Source organism: Aquila chrysaetos, chromosome 8, assembly GCF_900496995.4.
Source record: "Aquila chrysaetos chrysaetos chromosome 8, bAquChr1.4, whole genome shotgun sequence".
Classification (NCBI taxonomy): domain Eukaryota; kingdom Metazoa; phylum Chordata; class Aves; order Accipitriformes; family Accipitridae; genus Aquila; species Aquila chrysaetos.
In genome coordinates, this window is record NC_044011.1 from 28,419,720 (window position 1) to 28,440,676 (window position 20,957).

The 20,957-nt window shown below is 39.6% G+C and overlaps 1 long non-coding RNA gene across 1 annotated transcript; it reads right to left on the bottom strand.

The window, feature by feature from the left end:
* Positions 1 to 2,443: 2,443 nt before the first annotated feature.
* LOC115344731 lies at positions 2,444 to 8,362 on the bottom strand. Its single transcript, XR_003924627.1, has 4 exons — positions 8,036 to 8,362; positions 6,816 to 6,888; positions 3,983 to 4,062; positions 2,444 to 2,592 (listed from the first exon to the last, which is right to left on the bottom strand). It is a non-coding gene; the product is annotated as an uncharacterized LOC115344731 (long non-coding RNA).
* Between the last annotated feature and the right edge of the window lie 12,595 nt (positions 8,363 to 20,957).

Consider the following 20,957-nt stretch of genomic DNA (forward strand, 5'->3'; position numbering starts at 1 on the left):
GAAATGCTATATTTTGTCCTATTAAGGACTGAGCAAACACGCTTTTTACACAGCATTAATGTGTCAGGCAAAAGTGAAATCTTTCAATGACTTCAGGCCTTGTGCTAGACTGAAACTTGTGATCCTAAAATGCAACGGCTTTTAATGAAACGCAAATATACTTGCCTCCAGAAGTGGAAAACAGTCTCACTACTGTCCCTTATAAAAAAAAAAAGGGGGGGGGGGGGCTGTTATTCCCCATTCTTTGGAATGTTTCATCCATATTCATAGCAAGAACCCAGAGAAATGTTCCAAAGTGCCAAAAAGTATGAAAACTAATATCAAACACATTGTCAATATCCTACTAACTATTGCTTATGAACTTATCAGCATGGGAATAGTTATTCTCAGTAGAACTTTCTGAATGGCAATCATAAATAATCAGCTTCATAAATAGTGCAACTAGAAAGTACAGGCTTAATATTAGTGATTCAAAAGACCCACCTTCTCTCTCAAGGACGGTGAACAGATTTAGTTTTTAGCTTTCACTGAGGCAGGCACAAAAATGGTGTCTCTTCCATAAACCTAGGTCTTCCATTTTTTATACAGAGTAGTATAATTTATGACTTCTTTCTTGTGAGTTCAAGTTGCCTGTATTTCCTATTCATAAAGAAATGCTCATTTCCTGTTTAAAACCACACATGTATTTAGTCTTATTTGTTTAACAACATTCTAAGTGGCAGTAACAAAAAAGAGCAGTAAACAGAAATAATCCACCTTATTGGTACCTGTACACAAAGCGTCTACTCCTTCTTATTCTTTGCCTTTAAACAAGAGAGAAAATTAAGAATATTTTTTTTCTTTTTGACATGTGCCAACGCTTGCAGCAAAAAAAGTAAGGAGATAAGTCTAAGGTATCTTATCTCTTTAGGCTCCCACTACTGTCAGGTGGGCTTAGGCAGGTTGTTTAGAGTTCCTCTGTACCAGCTGCAAGGCCAAATCATGAATTGAGAGAGGGCCAACATTTAGATCTGATGTGCAGGAAGAGGTGCATCAGGTATCCCTTGTCATGCAGTCAAAGAGTTAAAAGTAAGCAAATGTAAGAGCAAGTAAAACCCATGTATTAATGGGGAATGTGTCAGTCAATAGCAATGCAAGCTGTGTTTCTATCTATTATACAAGAAAGGTAAAAGTATTCTACTAGGTCACTTAGTTACTTCAACCAGATGGAATCCAAAATGTTCAGAAAATTAAAAATCCATTTATTCCTCCAAAGTTGCATTCCATCTGTTTTCAGACATTTATGGAATCTTTTTGCATACAGGATATGGCAACCATTGGTGCCTTGGAAATATTTCTTCCCTGTGCAGCTCACAGAAAGCCAGGCTGGATATAGAGGGCACTGGAGAAAGCCCTTTTTTCAGGTGCTCTTATTTCCTTTCAAATTATAGGAAACTCTAGTCTTGTTTTAAATGGAGGAATCACAAAATCCAGTGTATTATTGTCTGAAAAAATGCAACAGGAACTTTTAATCTAAAAAAAAATAATAAAAAATCAGGCTATTCCCTGCTCTTTCCACCTTGAAAATTTTAACTTTCCTGCCAGTCTGTTTCTCATTTTCAGCTTGTGGAGACAATAAGAATGATTCAGACGCTATAAAGGAATGCAGCCTGGCATGTAGTGATCTCCACCCTGAAGATAAAAGTGACAAAATTACCCCAGGAGTTATGAGCTCTAGTCTTCATCAATCATTTTTCAAGAAATATTTTATTTCATTCAACTACATATTGTGCCTGGATCTAACTGGGGTATGGTCCCCTTCCTTCTATCCTTGTTCTCAGCATCTTCAGCTTCACCAGATGGAAGGATATCATCTGGCACGCAGGCCAGGCCAGATTTTCTGTATATGACACAAACATCCACATTTCCTCTGTTTCCTTAGGACCTTCTTTCCTTCGCAGTCAGTGGCTCATACAATAGTTCAGCATCAACGAGCATTATCCTGCTTGGTGCAGAGAATATTTTATCCCCCGGTGAAGCTCACCCATAAGGTAAGTAGAGGCTGTATCTAGACTGTCAGCTAAGTTATATTCCCACCTCTCCCCTGATTATCCACGCCTCACATTAAATGACTCCCAGTTTCTGTGTTGAAAGGAGCCAACTGCAACACTCTGAGCTGAAAGACATGCAGCAGGTAACTCTGCGCCAGGACTATTTCTTATAGGTCAAAACCACACCAGGTTTGGTGATCTTACAGAGTCCTCCAATGCTACATCAGCAGTCCTTTGCACCATAAACACCCTTCATGCCCTTATGCCAAGGCCCAGATTACTTCAGAGTATGTGACTTGGGGGGATACATGTCTTCCATTTTCTACAACTGCATTTTGTTCACCTCCCCAAATCATTTGGGTAACTGGCAGGTGACTGTCACATGGAAAGACAAAGCACTCAAAAATCCCAAGCAAGCACATCAAAAAGTAGAGAACTGACTTTTAAGCATAAGACTGCATTTAAAAAAAAAATACAGAAGAAGAAAATCACAAATGGTACATGATTTGTTTCGGTCTTTGCATTTTGTCTTGAATGTCGTGTCGTGTCTTCACATTTTCTTCTGCAACCCCAAGGGCAGGGAAAAAAAAAGGAAGTTAATATTCATACTTAGTCTCATGCCATCCAAAGCTGACACTTAACACCCCCCCCCCCCCCCCAAATTCAGTGAGAGTATTGCAAGACTCTTACTGAAAACTGGTACTAGTGACATCAAGTTCTGCTATAACTAGCCTGTACTTTTCATCACTCCAGATTTGAAATCCAACAGGTTTGACTTTGGGATTGAGGACCACAAGCTAGAAGACCATATTCAATCAGCAGCAGAACCAGAGACTAGATTTCCTCCTTTTTTGGACAAATATTCTCCTTCAGTCATTGGGAAAGCTGACACTGAGGAAGCTTGCTGCCAAGATGGACAAAGCGCAAGTGGGAAAACAGCAAAACTAGAAAAAACCTAACTGGTGCAAGAAAGGCTGCTGAGGAGCATCCTGAGAGTGCACCCATCCACGTGAGGCAGACACACATCTCCCTGGGTGTCATCTTCCATCCACACAAATAAAATACCTCTTTCTCAAGAGTTAAAACTAGTTAAAGGTTTCTTTTGATTACACAGGGGGACTTGGACTCACCCCTCCTTATCAGCTGAAGCGCCTGCACTGCTCCTCTTTAGTTTCACCCATCCCCTGCTAAGTTTAGAAGAATAGGCAATGGCTGTGGCTACTGACAAAACACGGTTGGCAGCTGCAAAACTGAGATGCCACATTTCAGTGTATAATTTTCTTTCCACAGTGTCTCTCCCTAACTTTCCTCTTTAAGAGGCACTTAAAATCCATGTGTCTGACTCAATTACTGTTATTGTAGCTATGGAACAGAATGTGATGCTGATGAGGGCCTACCTGTCTAGTTAGCTTCCCTTTCTGGATGCTTTCTTTCTTTGATTCATCATTGCTTGTGACACATGTATTGTCTAAACTATGTTCAAGAACAAGTCTCTAATACATTCAATGGAAGAAGGTGAAAAATTAGAAAACGGCTATCAGTCGCATGCATAAATTTATGTGCTAACTTTAAACACATTATTTCTGAGAAACATCTTATTTGGAAAGCATGGTTTCATTGGAAATTAAGAATAACATTTGCAGTAAAATTAAGAATAAAATTTCTTTTGCCTCCTTTGATTAGGAGAGCACCGACACTGCATAAATGCTCTGTCTTTATGAACTCATCTAGAGATTCTGCGTTCCTTCAGCATTCAGTACATTATCAAATCATATCCGAAGTACTATGAATTCATGCCCCAGAGGGCATGAACCCAAATTTAAAGTCATCATCATTCTGTATATTTTCTGCTCAGTTGAAGGTTTTATGATACAGGCTGAATGTCTTTTCAGGACAATCCTAAAAATAAGCTAATGCAGTGGGGACTGAATTTATTGGACATGTACACTCACCTTCAGTTGATGCTCTCCCTAGGTCAGTTCTCATGTGATTGGCAAGGCATCGTGACAGGTTGTATCTTCCTATGAGAAACCTGTGTAGACACTGGTAATTAGAACTGCCACTCAGTCCTCCCTGACAACAGCTACTGCAATGGCTCTGGGCCTCTGAACTAGCTACTGCCTCTGGAAAATCCTATTTCCCAGTGTCTTCTCCTCCGTAGGCACATACCTAATTGCATGTAAACATTCTGTAATTTATTACACGACACAAAAACATTGGTACCTTCAAGCTGAAAATACAGCAGTTGACAAATACCGAAAAACTACGATTCCAAAGTGTCACCTACAATGTAGCTCTCCAACTGCCGTCCCTGACTGGCTGCTGAACTAAGGATACTTCCTCAGTAATGGAAAATCTGAGAAGGGTCTCAGTCTCTTTTTTAAGTAGCCTAATTCTTAGTCAAAGGTCTGAGTGTTGAGGCTTGTAAGTCAGTTCACTTTTGGAAAAAAAAATACTCCATTTTGGTTTGAAAATATCAGTGCATTTTCTCTGTAGTATTCTACTTCAATCAGCACAAGAATAAAAAGGCTCAATTACCTATTAGTATATTTTTACCCATAATTGATTTATTCACAAACTGTTAATGACTGCAACTAACAAAGAAAGAAAATGAAAGGAAAGTAATGCAATAGGAAAATGAACATGAAGCATTTCTAGTTCATGGCTGCATTTGCAAGAGACTGAGGATAAGGCAAGATGTTTGGAAATATTTGCAAAGGAAAATGAGGCTGAAATATTTCCTTGTACTAGGCTATCTACAGAATGAAACTTGGATTTTATTCTCAGCTTTGCTGCAATTTGGAGGTATCATTTCAGATGCAGCTTCCTTGTCAGTGAAATGGGGCTAACAATAGAGCTGTAGTTTCCATGCACGATGCCCAGTTATTTAGATCTCATCATGTTAAATAGCACAGTAGGGAAAACAAGAGCCAGAGCAAGGCAGTCAGGAATCATTGAGATCCAGGTTTAAAAAGGCAGTGAAATCTAATCTCCACACCATGGAAATCAGTGGAAATTGTCTTCAAAACACTGTTGATTTCAGTGCTATTGGGATCAAGGTTTAGGAGAACAAACTTACTGCATAAAGACAAGACTGTTTTCCCAAGCACAGCTCGACTTCTTGATAGGAGCAGCCTGTCAGACGGCAACAGACTGTACCTTTGGGGCAAACCTATACTGAAGGGTTGTACATAGTTGTAGGGTGTCCAGGAACATCTCAGGGAAGGAGTTCCCCCTCTGCTCTCCCCACTGCTTGTTCAAGACAACAGGGAGGATGTTCAGGCTTACCCCTGTGGTTAAGCAGAAAATATTTGGCACCAGACCAGGTGTGCAGAGCCCTGAGGAGCAAGGAAGCCAGGCTGTGTGGGAAGGGGCAGGCACAGGGACCTGCTTCTACTTCCTACCCCCTCCCACTCCATCGGCATCAAGCCTGCTGGCTATGGGGATTTCAGATGCCTTGTGCAGAATCACATACAGGGCACTGAGTGTGCCAGAGCTGGAAGGCACTGCAACCATTGCAATGCTGAGTTCATTTTCCCAGTAGCAATCCACCCCAAGAAGAGCACAGCACAGTGTATTAAGCATCTTGATAAAGTTTTATGCAACCACGCTTCACAAAGCAACCCAGAAATGGCAGTGCTGTATTTTTAGACAGATAATTACAAGGGTACTCCCATATATGTGCTTCAAAATGAATCCAGTAGTGTAATCATGCAAGGGGTCAGAAAATACTGAGTGAATAGTACCATTTCCTTTTTAGACTCCTATTATAGCATGGTGGCAGTGTATTTGTGCTGTATTTGGGTAACACTTCAGCACAGTGCACAGGGGAATAAGTGTGGAGCTCTAACCCTGTTCACAGACACTTCTCGCTTGATCATCCGCTCACCACAGACACAACACACCCTTCACTTCTATCATTGTTAAACTATCTGTTCCCTGCATTCAGAAGTCTCACTAAATTCAACACCAAGCCCGCAGGTTTCTCCTCTATCAACTGCACCCAGTTTTCAGAGGATGCAAAACCCAATGTGTTGGTAGTGCCAAGCTCATTCAATATAGCCCATAACCCTCTTCTCAGGGATGGTGGGGGAGAACAATGTTAAGATGTAAGTAGCAAAGTATGCACTGTTAATCTGTGGAAAAATGCATTTTAGAAATGTTACAGAAAGCTCAGAACATATTATTGCAATCCCAGGTGACATAGGTGGAAGATGAAATCTAAAGGAAATCACAACATCTTAAGCACTGAAGTACAATTATGGCAGCCAAGTAATTAGAACTCTGCCCTGTTAGACAGCACACAGTATCATTGTGCTTAAGAGCTCATGGTGTCCATAGTACTCCAATTTTGAAACAAATAAGCTTTTGCTTATTCATCTCCCCCACCACTCTTACCTACTGTGTAATAATCTCTATACTAGTTTTCCACGTACTAGTAAAACTGGTACCTTCTGAGAAAAATATTCTGAATTAAAGATGGTTGCAATTTTATTTTATTTTTTAAATGTAACTGTTTAGATATTAGCAGAGGCTGATTAACGGAAAATTCTCTTTTAGAGAAATTTGTGAATGTGTTCCTTTTCAGAGCTGTTCATGTCTGACACTCCTTCCAGTGACCACTCTGTCCCAGCTCCAGCCTTTCCTGCTCCCTGTTGATGTGGTAAAGGAACTGGAGTAAGTGTGTACTAGTACCAACAGGTACTAGTAGTCAACCCCTAATTACACTTGACCCCATTTCAGTTCAGGTTTGATTCTAGAAATCTTACTAACTTTGAGAAGTACCTCATTTCCACTGGCGTGGTCATGAATATCAGCATTTCCTCTAGCAGGACAAGGTCAAAACCGTTCTGAAGGTCTACAACAGCACAAAGCATGATTCAGCTGGTACCCTGGGAATGTTCTTAGTTTACATAAAATAGAAAGACAGCTAGAAAATGATTCTTGCCGAATCTGACTAAAAATATGTTTGCAACATCATTAATGGATTCTATTTCCTGTAACTGAAAGGCAATTTGATAAATCACCCTTTGACACAGTGCCACTAATTGCAATGGACTCTGAAAAAAAATCCAAAATTATTTTTTTTAGAAAAGCCACAAATCCTGAAGGTGCACTGCTGGCAAGCCCTCAAGTGTTTATATTACAAGCCAAGCAATTTAAATAATCCCCAAGTTCATTACGTTCAGCTAGATGCTCAGAAGAAGTACTCTCATCCACTGGTTTCCAAGAATATTCCAAGATAGAGCATCTTATTTTTCACAACTGATAAGTTTTGTGTGGCTAGGACTAAATTACAGTAGCAGGATTTTAACAACTGCGGAAAAGACTATAAAACTTTCTACCCCTTATTAACTACTGTGTGACTATTAGGTTTATGGGCAATGTTAACATTGCAGCATAGGAACAAAAACATTGTAAACGGTTTCCAAAATGTTGGGAAGCAATTTTCCCCAAGAGAGGCAGGAGGCCCTTCCAATGCTGGTACGGTATGGAAAGGGTCATGTGGCACACATGTAAAACTAGATTAAACTCTCTGTTGCTAAGTAATTAAACCTAATTGTAAACCTGGGCAAGTGCTAATTTTAAAACTGAGCTCCCTGTTCAGAGCTCCAAAATCTCTATTGAAAGTTCATGGAAAATGAAAACTGCCTCTTTAAAAGAAATCAGCTTGCAGCTCCCCAGAACGGAGCCCCTGGGCAAGTGGTTCAAAATATGATTTTTATAAACAAATCTGACATAGCAAACTTAATGCAAAACCCTATGCATATAACATCACTTATGTGTGCAACTCGTTTAAATTATAGCTGTAGAGAGAAGGAAATAAAACTGGCATATTAACCTTTGGCACAACAGTGCTCACATACTAGCGATGTTCAGCAGCAGATGATATTATTGTGACTCCCACTAGTATTGTCATAGTGAAGGGTCTGTCAGAATTCATGTTTGAAACCTCTACAGTCAGAGTTTATTAATTCAGCCATGAGCATCCGTTCCAGACCTACCTTGGCATGTACAGTCTTAAGAGCAAAATCTTTTTTACTGCAACTTCCCTTTCCCCACTGCTGCTGTATTTAAAGTCACTGAATGCAAAAATAAAAAAAAAAATAATAGAAATTAATGAAATACAGCATTCCTTATCACTATCATATTTAAAAACACTGAACGCAAAAATAAAATAAACCAGAGATTAATGAAATATAGCATTCCACAGCTTACTGCCATAAGCTCATTGGATGCCTTCCTTCCCAAATGTCCTCTTTAAAGAATGGTCTGCTAATTCTTCCTCAAGAGAGAGGACCCTTTCCTGTAGTTCAAAAGGACAAGCTAAATGCATAAGCAAGATAGACTAAAAAAACAATTTACAAATGAGATTTAAGATATTCTCAGATGTTTTTTGGTGAATGCTCCACATTATGGAATACACTCCTATCTAACTAACAAAAGCAACATATAAAATGAGCTTTCCTTGTTAAATAATGACTTACTGGTGATCAGCTTTGACAACATCACTCAGGCCTTGATGCACATTCTCGGCCTCTCTATGCTCTAAAACATTATGGTCAAAAGTTTTAGACACGGGACTTACTTACACAACAGCTTAGGGTGTCCTTTGATTTGGTTTCTTTGTGCATCTTGAAAATGAAAAATGGTTCGTTACATATGAAGGTCATGAGGCTTACCTGTGGGTAAGGCTGATTTCACCTGGAGAACAGTTAGCCTTCAGAGTGACGGTAAATGGAGACACAACCCAGCACAGATCCAAGTGAGAACACTTCCTGGGTCCTTATTTCAGAGAGTGACTCATAAAAGGAAAAGCATTAAGCCAAAAATTTCAGAGCTAAACAAGTCTACAAAGTTCATATTAAGCGAACCAATCCTGAGAGGTATAAAATATGACAGCAAGACAGGTTTTGGAGTCCCATTGCACTTCCCTTGCCCACGCAATGAAAGTGAAACAAGTGCAGAGCTGCTGCTGCGCTGGAGGACACAATGGTTGAAATAATCACCTGGTTATTGGCAAACCCATTAGATTTGAGAAAAGTTACTTTACCAAAAAATCACAGGGCCATAGCAAGACACATTTATATTATATATATTTAAATGACATCTAGATAGATTGGTTTAAGCAATCCTCACTTTCTCTACTTTGTGGAAAAATCCTGAGAGCCACCTCTGTTTCCCTGACTCCCTTCTACCGGCAACCCCTTGGGCCAAGCTGTGACATGGGCAGTGCTAAGCAAAGGAATACGTGATGTACTCTTAGTATTGTGGGATTAAGTATGTGACGTCTTTTCTATCCTTATCTCCTCTGATAAAACTGGGACAAATCAGGACTGCAAAAGCTGCTATGCAAGCTGTACCTAGCGCAGGGCCAAAGATCAATGCATATGAAGCAGAAGGAAAAAAAAGACAGATTTTGAATACCAAAAATAAGCTGCGAAGAAACTTAATCCTCAAAGGTCAGATGTTCATCTGAAAGACCCAGGCCATGCCTTTGTATCAGAATGTTACGACATTAGCCCTAATGACTTAATAGCTTTGCCCTTGACTTGTGTCAACAGGAACCTATCTTATTACATGGTAAATTAGTTGCTTCCAGCCTACTCCAGACTCCTAGGTGATGGGAAGACAGAGGCACTTCTAGCAAAATCAGAAATGTAACCTAGTACCTAAACAGTGTTGCTTAGTAGTATTTAGTAGCATTTTAAGTTTTGTCCATGTATTTGAGTAAAGAAAGGCTGGACACAGTGTGGGGAAGAAGCTACCATGTTTGGTATTCAGGGGCCAAAATTAAAAGGAAGGCATCTCCTTTGCATACTGTTGTGCAGTGTCATCAAAGGTCATCATCTGCTGCAAATATCAAGGGATAATGAGCTAGGGTCAGGCATAATGATGGTAGGCTCTAGGTAAGAGAGGACGCTTTCTTATGCTCCTTCCCTTCTCTCGGAGAAGTCTGCATCTTTTACAGACTTTCTTCACATCCACGCAGAAACGGTTTCCAAGGCTGGCACAGCACAAAGCCACCAGGTGACCAAGGTGCATTAGCACCTAACTATTCAGAGCCTCTCCTTGCATAAAACAAGGACAACCAGTAGTTTCTAAAAGAGTTACTGTTACCAGGCAATTGTCTCATTCCATTCAAATTGAGAAATTCCGTATTTTCTGATTTATCTGGAAGGCTTTGTTTCACATCTGTCCTAAAAACCCGTCTCCTGTCAGCTAGACAAAGAGTTACTTTTCACAATATATACACAAGAAGGGAGAGACATGCTTATATGGTTATGTAAGTCTTCTTTAAGGAGTTTTACAGGCAAGTAAGATGCAGCTCCAGACACTAGACTTTTAAATCATTTAAAGCTGACATAAGCTGATCCTAGGCACAATTTATAATCATGTTTTTACTCTTCAGCTCTGACAATTACAAATTGTTTGTATTAGCTCCACAAGTATTCCTATTCAGCAGTATTGTCAAAGTCCATTCATTCCAGTCTCATAACAGCACACGAATCCTTTGCTTTGCCAGCCTCCATCCATAACCTTCATCCAACTGTTACCAGCCTCATGGAGAGGGGCAGGAAAGATCTACAGCCTGCAAAAAAAAACCCCTCATCTGCAATCTGTGGTAGCTGCAGTTTCCCATGTTTCAATGTGGTCTTCAGACCCTCTCAGCTCGACAGGAAGAAGCCTGGCATCCTCTAAGCATGTTGCACTTGCAACCTTTGAAGATGTTCAAAAGAAAAGGAAAAAAAAATAAATGAAAGGTCTTAGCCATTTTGCATGAAGTTGCATGAAAAGTCTTGGGGCCTAACTTGACTGGAACTCTTTTAAGTACTTCTCTACTACAGCAGCGGTGCGTCATATGAAAGGATTTGTTTGGCATCTATCCACAGTTATAAATAAAAACCATATTTATCTTTGGTCATGCATATAATTTAAAAGTCGGACAGAAGAAACCTTTTTTCTCCTTTTAAATCTGTAGCAAGCCCAAGATAAATTCTTATAAATTATTTCTTTTAAAAGGAGGAAAAGAAAAAAACAATAACAAAATAGCTTGGCTATTTGGAAATCTGGAAAACAGATTATTTCTTTGGATGGAACAAAGTGTGTGTGTGTCATCATGACTTTAAACAGTTCCACGGTTCCCCATGGAAATACTTAATTGAAGCTAATAAGATGTGCAGTTATCAGTGGTTTGCCATGATAGATTTCATATGGTCTCTCCAAGATGTTTTACCTCCTTTAAAACTTACTGACCTGAGATTGTGTTAACCGATGATCTGAGCAGCAACCACCACATATACTAAATTTGAGTGAAACCCAACTCACAGAGGAGATAGGAGTTCGGGCAAACCCCTTATAACTCCAACCTCTATGCAACACAAACACTTCTGATTTGTAGAATGTGTGACAACCTCCCGTAGAAACCTTCAAACAAAAGACTTATTGGCCTCTTAACACTTGCAGCATGTGTCAGAAGTCCTTTCTTCTGGCATCACAAAATTAGGAAAGAAACTATTGTCAGCAGACTAGAGATCCCAACACAAATCTTCCCTCAATTACCATGCTTCATAAGGTGATCCTACAAGTTCACCCCCCTGACACTACAGAGGACCAGGCCCATCTTCTTCCACTAAGCAGATTAGTTGATCACAAGTACATGCTAAGAAAACTTTTGACTAGTTACAACAATTTAAAAAAAATGTGCCCTTCTTACATGCCAGTTTAGAAAAGTAAATCCCTGCTGTATCTGAGATGGATATATAGTTTGCATAGACAGTAGAGCATTTTTAACCATAAGCACGCATCTACACAACCTAATGGAGAGCCAGTAAAGCTTTCTGTATGTGCAGAAACAGGTTATTTGGCATCTGCAAAGTACAGCTGCTTTATAAGCATCTGTATATACCCATTTCTGATAATATCTCAAAATAAATTTGGCTTGAGCCAAGGTATCTGTGTCACTATACATTATTAAACCATTCTGAAGTTTATGAAGGAGGAAAGGTTTTTCCTATACTCATAGCAGCAAAGTTTATAAAGGACTTTGAGTTTGGCACTCATTTCACACCTACATTTTAGGTAATTAATTAAACTGCCTTCCTAAAATTGTCCAAAATTAAGCAGCTTATAATTATTTTCCTTCAGGAAGAGAAATTTGTAGACTTTTCTGGCAAAACCACCTTTTGCCTTCAGCATTTTTTTTTCCTGAAAACTTATTCCCTGTGCCTGCAAATGCATCCACTGCATATGTTTCTTTTTAATATTAATATTCCTTTCGAATATACCATCCCCACTGATAAAGTCAAGAACATGTCTATGGGCTGTAGGGTCAAGTTCAATGTACCACGTATCAGTAATTACGTCAGTCAGCAGCAAGCACAGTGCATTCATTAACCTATAAGCAACCTTGGTATTTAACCTACACTGACCAATATTATATTCAGTATTAAAGAAACTGCATGCAAATACCATGATATAGGAAATGCAAGGATACAATAAATACCATGGGATAGCATCGCGTTTGGAAATAGTGAAGTCAACATGAAGAGTGAATCATAAGATGAAACAACTACTTTGCAGCTGCTTATGGACAGGGACAGCCTGGGCAACCGACACTCAGGATTAATACAACCTTCTTTAGGCGGTGAACAAGGTGAATAGGAGCTCTGCGTTCATTTTCTAGCTAGCAAAGAGTAAAAGTCACCTCCTGAAGGCAATTCCCAACTTAGGTATCCAAACTCTGTGACACCTCTGACTCCTCATTGACTATACAGGGAAGCAAGGGCAACGGAGCTCCTAAGTCAGGTATCTTGTGTAGTTAGCAAGAAAAGAATCCAGGCTGAACTTTTTGGCATATTTCTGTTACCAGTTTCCCCGTAAGACAGTCTGTAACTTTATGTGTGTTCCCTAAAATGCAAAAGTGCCTAAGATTTACAACATTAGCAATGTACGCTGCTGTAAGCAGCACGCAAACTCAGATGCTGTGGGATTCTTTACCAGTGCAAGTTTTCATCCATCTCAGCATATGGATGAACTGAGCAGAGAAGAAGCAAGCCTGATTGTAATTACATTAAGCACTTTGGCAATAAGGAAAAGTTTGTACTTGTACACAGATGGCTTTATGTTACAATGCTATAAATGTGCCAAGTTTCATGGCTTCACTGCATGATGCAGGGAAGGGGCTTGATCCAAAGTTTGTGCAAATCTGCTGAAAAGCTCTCACTGATTTCAGTGCATTTGTATCAGGTTTATGATAAGACCACTGGGCACACCTGGAAAAGGGAATAGCCTTTTTTACTACAATGCAATTATTTTTAGACCATTTTTAGCCTGCTTTGCCTTTTTTAGCCCAAGTCTTCGTGCTTTGGTGACTCTGTTTTCCTTTAGAGGAGAAACAATAAAGTCCAGTTCGGGTTGATTAAAACTACTTTGACTGCCCACTGTAGCTCTCATCTAAGCTGGAAACTTAAACTTTGCAGACCTCATGGAAACTACCTGGGGGAAAAAATACTACATTCTTATTCTATGAGGCCTCCAGAGTCCTTCTGGTGTTTTTGATTCAAATCCTCTTTTCTGTGACCCTTCCACCTCTACTACTTCATGAAGGTAAGAGATTTTTAAACTTACTTTAAAAGTCCTTAATTTAGAAAAATAAACAAAAATTCTGTCAAACCATTCCCCAGTGTCTCACCATAACTTATTTTAGAGCAATAAATCTTCACCCTGACAGCTCTCTGATGATGCATTACATTAATACATCATAATGACAATACTTGTGATATATGATGGATATATTTTCTGAAAGGGATATCACCTATACATTCCATCTTCCCAGCACAGCAGAAGATTGTTTGGGAAAAGGGGGAGAAGGGGAGGTAAAGGATGTTCTTTACCCAGAAGGCAAAATCTCACAAGAGAATGTGGAATTAAGTTGATTGCCCTTGTTAAAATACCAAAGAGAGTAAGAAATAAAATGCCTTCCGTACACAAACAACTTCTATCAGTAAGATGACCTGTTTGTTCCTCAAATACTGATATTCAGGCTGGAATATACAAGGGAAATTCTTTAATATACTTGTATCAGTCATGGTAATACAGGAGAAACAGACTCTAGGAAATAATCATGACAACTTCAATAGGGTTGAAAGACTGTAATGACAGGTGTAATATTTAAAAGAGTAACTAAGGTGGTCTGCAAACAGAAATAACTGGCAGCCTCAGTGAATAACCTGGTGAGAGTTGTGTACACTCCAAAGAGTCACCCATGACTGACACAAACCAAAATCTTTTCATTGCCCGAGCACGGACAAGGCAATGACAGGGCTTTCAGTAGGAAATAAAGTTAATTTTTACATGGGTGTCTGGCCTTCCACAACACCATTGCACGTAATAACCAGAACATAGGCTGGTATTTGTTGTGCTAGGCTCTGCATAAACAGAATGAAAACAATCCTCGCCTCAACCAATTTAAACTTGATTTCCAAGGTTTAGAATGCAAAATCAGCCCCTGGCTTAGAAGAGCCTGTTGCCAGGGCAGAAGGTAATAGTAACTTTGCTCCAAAAGCTCACCTTGCACATGTGACTGTGTGGGCTGAACAGTATGAGATTCGACAGACACCTTTGACAAAAACTGGGCTAAAGTGGCCCTCCTGATGCACTTGGCTTGTGCACAGATAACTCTGACAATAACCTCAGTGCCCCTGTTCTTGGCATAAAAATCACAAGGGCAGTCAGAACCTACCTTAAGTTTACTGATAGCCTTGTTTTTTCAGAAACACGGTCTTTTCATTCACTACCAGGCTAGTGAATTCTTAGTATTCAGCTTAGATGCAGAGAAAAGCGGAACAATGGGCTTCTGGATTTTTAGGGGTTCTGACAGTGATCTGATATTTTGGTGAAAAACTTGACTTTTTCAAAACACTTACAGCAGACTCCCTTCAACACTGAATTGCTGTTGGCTACCCATATTCCACAAGTATTTGAAGTCCATTTGGACCATGCTATTAAGATTCCTCAGGTCTTATGCTGTGTGTGACTGGCAGAACTGTCTGAGAATAAACATCTTCCATGATTTCTTCTTCTCTTACAGACTTACCCACAGGTACCCACTGTGCCATTGAAATGGAGTCTGATGATAAATGTTCTGGCCTGGCAAATACTTCCCTGTATCTCACTGGACTAATATGAAGAAGAGCATACGAAGCACTTTCTGTTTCTGTTTGGTCTTGCTGATGCTGCACCAGAGGGGTAGGTTGGATGCCTGTTTTCTGAAACAACTCAGAGGCCTGAGGCATTCCTTTGTTAGTTGAAGAATTAGTAAACAAAATTCCTGTGAGACGTTTAATGTGAGAAAAAGATGTTGTGATTAAGATTCACAGAAAAGGATTAAAATATTACAGTAAGAGTGAAATCCAAAGAAATATGTATCTAAGCATATATTTCAGAGTGCAATTATCATAGTTGACAAGCAAAATTGAGTTTGAACGTGGTGGCCAGAGTATCGGCTCCAGTGTAAATTTCTGCATAAAGAGAGGCCTTGGACATTGCTGTTTTGACTTTGCTAGAAACACTTGAGGGAAGACCCCCAAATTCCTGATAGGGACTGGCAGGTCTCGCTCTGTCTCAGAAGATGGAAACATCAAGAGGGCAAGCAAAATGACAGGAGTGTCGATGTTACTCTGTTGAACACATGAAAACAAGCGACGATGCCCAATGCAAGGCAGTGCAATAACCACATTCTCTGAATCGAATTCAATCTGCAGAAGAGATATGAGTTATAATGAATATAGGAAGCCACTATGCAATAGCCATGGTGCCTTGCTAGCAAGCCTATTTCCTGAGGGTTGATTACAGGCAAAAAGCAAAAGGTTCTAATGGAAATCAGCTGATACAATCAACCTTACTAAATCCACTGTCACTTTTCTATGACCACTTGCAAGAGCCTATTGTAATGTTATTTTGCATTGCAAGCATTTGTCCTTTAGTTGTTGAAGGGAAACAACCAGCTCATTTTGTAGATGAGCCATCAGTTTCTGGATACTGCTGCTCTGAGTCAAGCAAACTGCATTACCAAGTCCCATCAATGCTAGATTCCTTGGGCATGCCAGATGTCCTCTCACTTACAGAAAAAATAAAAATAAAATCAGTGTCCTCAAAAGCACCAAGAAAAATGCTAACTGACTTGCATTGGGGCCAACTACATACTTAGGAGTTATAAAAAAAACCCTTCTTACTGACTTTACAGCAGGGATAGCACCCCATTTGTTGTCAGCAATGCGAAAGTGCTATTTTTTGTCCTAGCCCAGCCTACCCTGCTGTCTTACCCTAGGGTGAGCTGGGGAAGTAATAGTGCAAAAGCTTTTCAAAGATACTCCATGTAAACAAAGCAGAAGTGTCTGTATATTTTTCTCTGATGTCTTCTCTTAGAAGCAACTTTTGCTCTTTTCATCGAACATAGCTCTGGATAAGGTGCTATAATTTTAGTCGCTATTAGAGTCTAAAGTGATTTTCCTGTGTTCACTTGTTCCTGGCATTGAATATTCATAGCAGAGTTCTGTTTATTCTTTCACCCTCTTTTGTCTGATGTTATTGTTGTTGTGAAATTTGAAAAAGTGTCACAACTGTATTGCTTTTCATGCAGGAATACAGTGACTTCCAGGTTCACTTTTAAACCCAGTGATATGGGTTTAAAAGAAACTGTTAAAAAACCTGAAACAGGGCATCTTTATTACTAAAGCTAGCTGTCTCAAATGAATTTATTAGAATGTTCTTTCCTATTTTTCCTTGTATGTTAGGTGAGAAGCACATGTAGAAAGTCCTGCTAACCATCATACAAATCCATAGATCATTATTGGAAAAAAAGCTGCTCAGCTAAAGTTCACACAAAACAAAAGTGAAATTACTCCAAAGGAATCTCTGTGTTTCAAGACAATTTTCTTGCTGAGTTTCAAATATTAAAACTCTCCCAGTTGTTAAATAAAGAGTGATGAGAAAATGCATGCAATTTTAATTTCCACTGGGATTACGCCTGGTGTGAGACAATCATGTTGTTAGATATTTTTCTAAAGACTAAAATAATGTTATAGCATCTGTGAAGGATGTTATGAAGAACAAGGCACTGAAATAAAAACATTTTTATCCCAGATTGACTACTTGTTATGCTTTTTGCTGAAATTGCTTGTATTAGAATTTATGCAAAGCTTTATTATTTAAGACACTTAAGCTCAGCTTGGTTTAACTGTGGTATCTATTAGCTTATCTATCTTGTAGTTAGTGAAGGCTTGATACATCAGCTAATGAGAATCCATGCAAGTCCAATGGATATTTATAAAAAATGACATAAAGTTCACTTGTTTAGCCCCCCAGCAGCGCCAAAGCAACAGCATACTTTAAAATCAAAGCTGATGTTCATGATGCTCCTTGCAAAGCTACTGGTTAGTGGAATGGCTGGGTATTTGCAACACCTGTGCACCCGCCTTTGTCCTCTGGGGTCTGGTGGAATTTCAGATGCTCTTAAAAGATATTTGTAGGGAGACCAAAAAATGGGGAATGACAAAGAGGAACTTTAAAAAACAAATTACAGTCTTAAATATAACTAGTTCATAATCCCTAGCTCATAATCAGGCACTGAGAAACAGATATACAAGGTATGAAGTATCACATTGTAATTGTAAGGAGGAATTTGCTTGGGAGATGACTTTGGCTCTGGCTGGGAAAGAATTTAAAGGGACTTACTAAACAGCTCCATTGTCAGAAAACTAAAAATGTCAATAGTGACTATGAAAGCACACTGCCAGAAAAGCAAACATTACCTTGTTTAATTTTGTTTATTGTTTTTTTTGTCACATTGGTAACTTTTCCTAAACTGCTTCAACCTGGAGGAAGCAAATAACACTAATGAAAATACTTATTACCCGAAAAATGTGTCAGTTTTGTAATTTGACAATACTGACAAAATTGACATTAAATACTGGCAATAATGTATGCTTTAGTCTCTGCACTTCATTAAATGTGGCAAAGCAAAAAGACATGGGACCTGCCTTCTTCAAACTTGTTTTCCTGCTCACACAAGGGCCCATCTTGAACAACTTTCAGGAACCTACAAAGTCATTTTCTTCTTTTCTATTAGTGTTATTCAGTAATATACTTAGGACAAGGATGGGATAGGAAAATTACTAATTTTCATCTCACTCCACTTTCAGACAGTTTTCACAGTCAACTGCTCTCTAGGAAATGCGTAACCCAGCCAAAGTTTAGATGAAACCAAATTTTTCCAAATCCCCTTATATTTGATTGTCTCGATGCAGGAGTTTTCCAACGGAGATGTTCTAGAGGAATTTCCTAGGTTAGAGGGCAGCTTGTTTGCTTTGTGTTGTTTCCCGTTAAATTGCAAATTTCTTCATGGAATGGGTAAAATCTAGACAAGCAAATCACATTTGTGGATCTTGGCCTAACACTCGTCTGAGTGTAAGAAATGGGTAACAGTTGGAATTTTACCATGTATTCCTTGACAGGCAGCTGCATAGCTGAGAAGAGCTGTGAGAGTGACAGGGAGTTTATGTATCCTGGAGATATAGAGAAAAACAAAGGGAAATAAGAAAGAAGGGGGGAAAAATTAAGCAGCAAAATCAGCAGTTACTATAGCGGAACTATACTGCTGGTTCATTTTTTTTGGACTTGATTTAGAAAGAAAAATAATAGGCACATTTTTTCAGATTTATTATGTTTGGAGGTAGTATATTTAAGCAGAATAGACAGAGTGGGTGATATGAGTGAGAATCTAATGATAATACTAATTAAGGGGAATTTCAAGGCCAACCAAGAGTGAAAGAGACAAACTTTCTGCCCGCCCCCTACTGACAAAGTGGCACCCCTTCCATTTCTGGACATTTCCAAAGACAAACTGGGACAAAACAATACAAGAAAAGACAAAACAATGCCAAAATCAGGATCTAGGCAACAGCTTCAGCAAAAGCTGTTCCAAAGCCAAGTCAACAACGACAGCAAATCCAAAAGCAGCAATACGGGCTCTAGGAGGCACTGCACCTTCTTCCTTTCTTCTGGCCTCTAATCAGAGCCATCTGCAGGGTGTTAGTCCACTTCAAGGCTGACATGAAAGATCCTGACAGTTACATTCACGCCAACCCAGCAATGAATAAATTTCTCCAGATCAGTCCTACATGACTCATGCCCAGGAGGTAGAGAGCACATAAAGCTATTCCTACAGCCTGTAACTTTGGTAGTCTCCATGTGGGTTTCTACAGGGCTGCCCTGTGCTGTGGTAGCCCTACACTTCATCTCTAAGGTTTCTCCAAAGCCAATGCAAGCCCTTGACAGCTTTTGTAAATGACACAAGAGCTTATCTAGGGATGCCAGAAAGCCTGTACCAGTTCCAACAGCAGAGCTCAGACCTGTGTGGGGGCATTACCACATACCAGGGAACCCGTTTTTCCACCAAGTTGCTACAGCCTTACAGCTTGATAAACCGGTACCAAAGGGGGTCAACATCTGGCTCATTTCTCCTAAAAGTCCAACAAGAGTTTTTAAAACCTGCAGGGTCAGAAAGTTTCTCCACTGTGCTTCAGAAATGCAATGCCACTTGACCTGGTTCTTGATTTACCTTTACTGTATCTGAAGCCCCCAAAATAACAACCTCAAAAAATGTGTAGGACAGTTTTGCATGTGCAAGGACAGCAGTCAGTTACTTAAAAACTAAGAGAAGATCATTGGGAATAGAACAGTTCACAGTTTACTGTATGACACTGCAGCTGTCAAAAACATAAACCATAGAAACAAAAGTTGAAGTTAGAGACTAAAAGCAAATCTAAATGTCTTTGATGACTTCTGTGCAGTAAGGGGGGGTTCAAAGCTCATGCTGTTATAAACAGGAAGGAAAGAAAAGCCAGTCCCTGAAACTGCGAATAGGAGTCAGGAAAAGTGAGGTCCATTCCCCTCTACTCCATAGTTTGTTTGTGTAAACAATGGGCATATTTAAACTCAAGTCTCAAACACAGAGAATGGGAGATTAATACTCTCTTCTTCCATCCTGCCTAATGAGATTGTAAGATCTCTCATTAATTGTTTGTCCCAGTCATAGCACAGCTGAGACCAGACCTCCTTTGGGGCCCCTCTACTTTATGATGCCATTAATGCACATAACCCTATGCCATTTATAGTTCTCGAACCCTAACATGTAACGTGTGCTGGGATGATGGCTTTTTGTGATCAGCAGTGTCTCACTGGCAGCAGGCCTCCTTTCACTTTGCATCTACCTGTTCTTCTGTGTTATAACCCCTCTAAGCTCCTGAGTGCTGGAGCTGATGAAAAGCAAGAGCATCCTTTCATAGGCCAGAGTAAAGCAGAGATGCACTAGGTAACTACTCACAGACATCCAATGGGCCAACTCTCCCTTATTTTACTTACAAAGGAAGGTTAAGTGGAAAGAATGGTAAAACTCCCATTGACCTCAACTGGGCCAGCACTTGTCATTCTCATGTAAGTGACATTATTCATCAGTGCAAGGAGGGTTTTGCTCACTCTTTCTGTCCCAGCTCACCTTGTCCAACCACAACTGTTTCATCATTACATAAACTGCTTCTTTGTGCCAGAAAGATTTCATTCTATGTATTTGTTCATTTAATCTGTGTACCCCCATGAACTAACACCTTCTTTGCATGTAATAGGCAGTAGCAGGGCATGCAAAATCAAAGCTATGTTCTGCTGAAACTGCAAGATGAAACCCAAGAGCACTCCTAACTTCAGGGAGTGTTTTTCAGAGAGGAAATAGGAAGTAAAACAACTTTAAAAAATGCACACTTTTGTAATGTGTTAAAGCCTTCACTGCTTTTGCCAAAACTTCACTTTTAAGAAGAACCAGCTGTGGATTTGATTTCTATGTTTTTCAGACATAAGTCAATAGAGGAT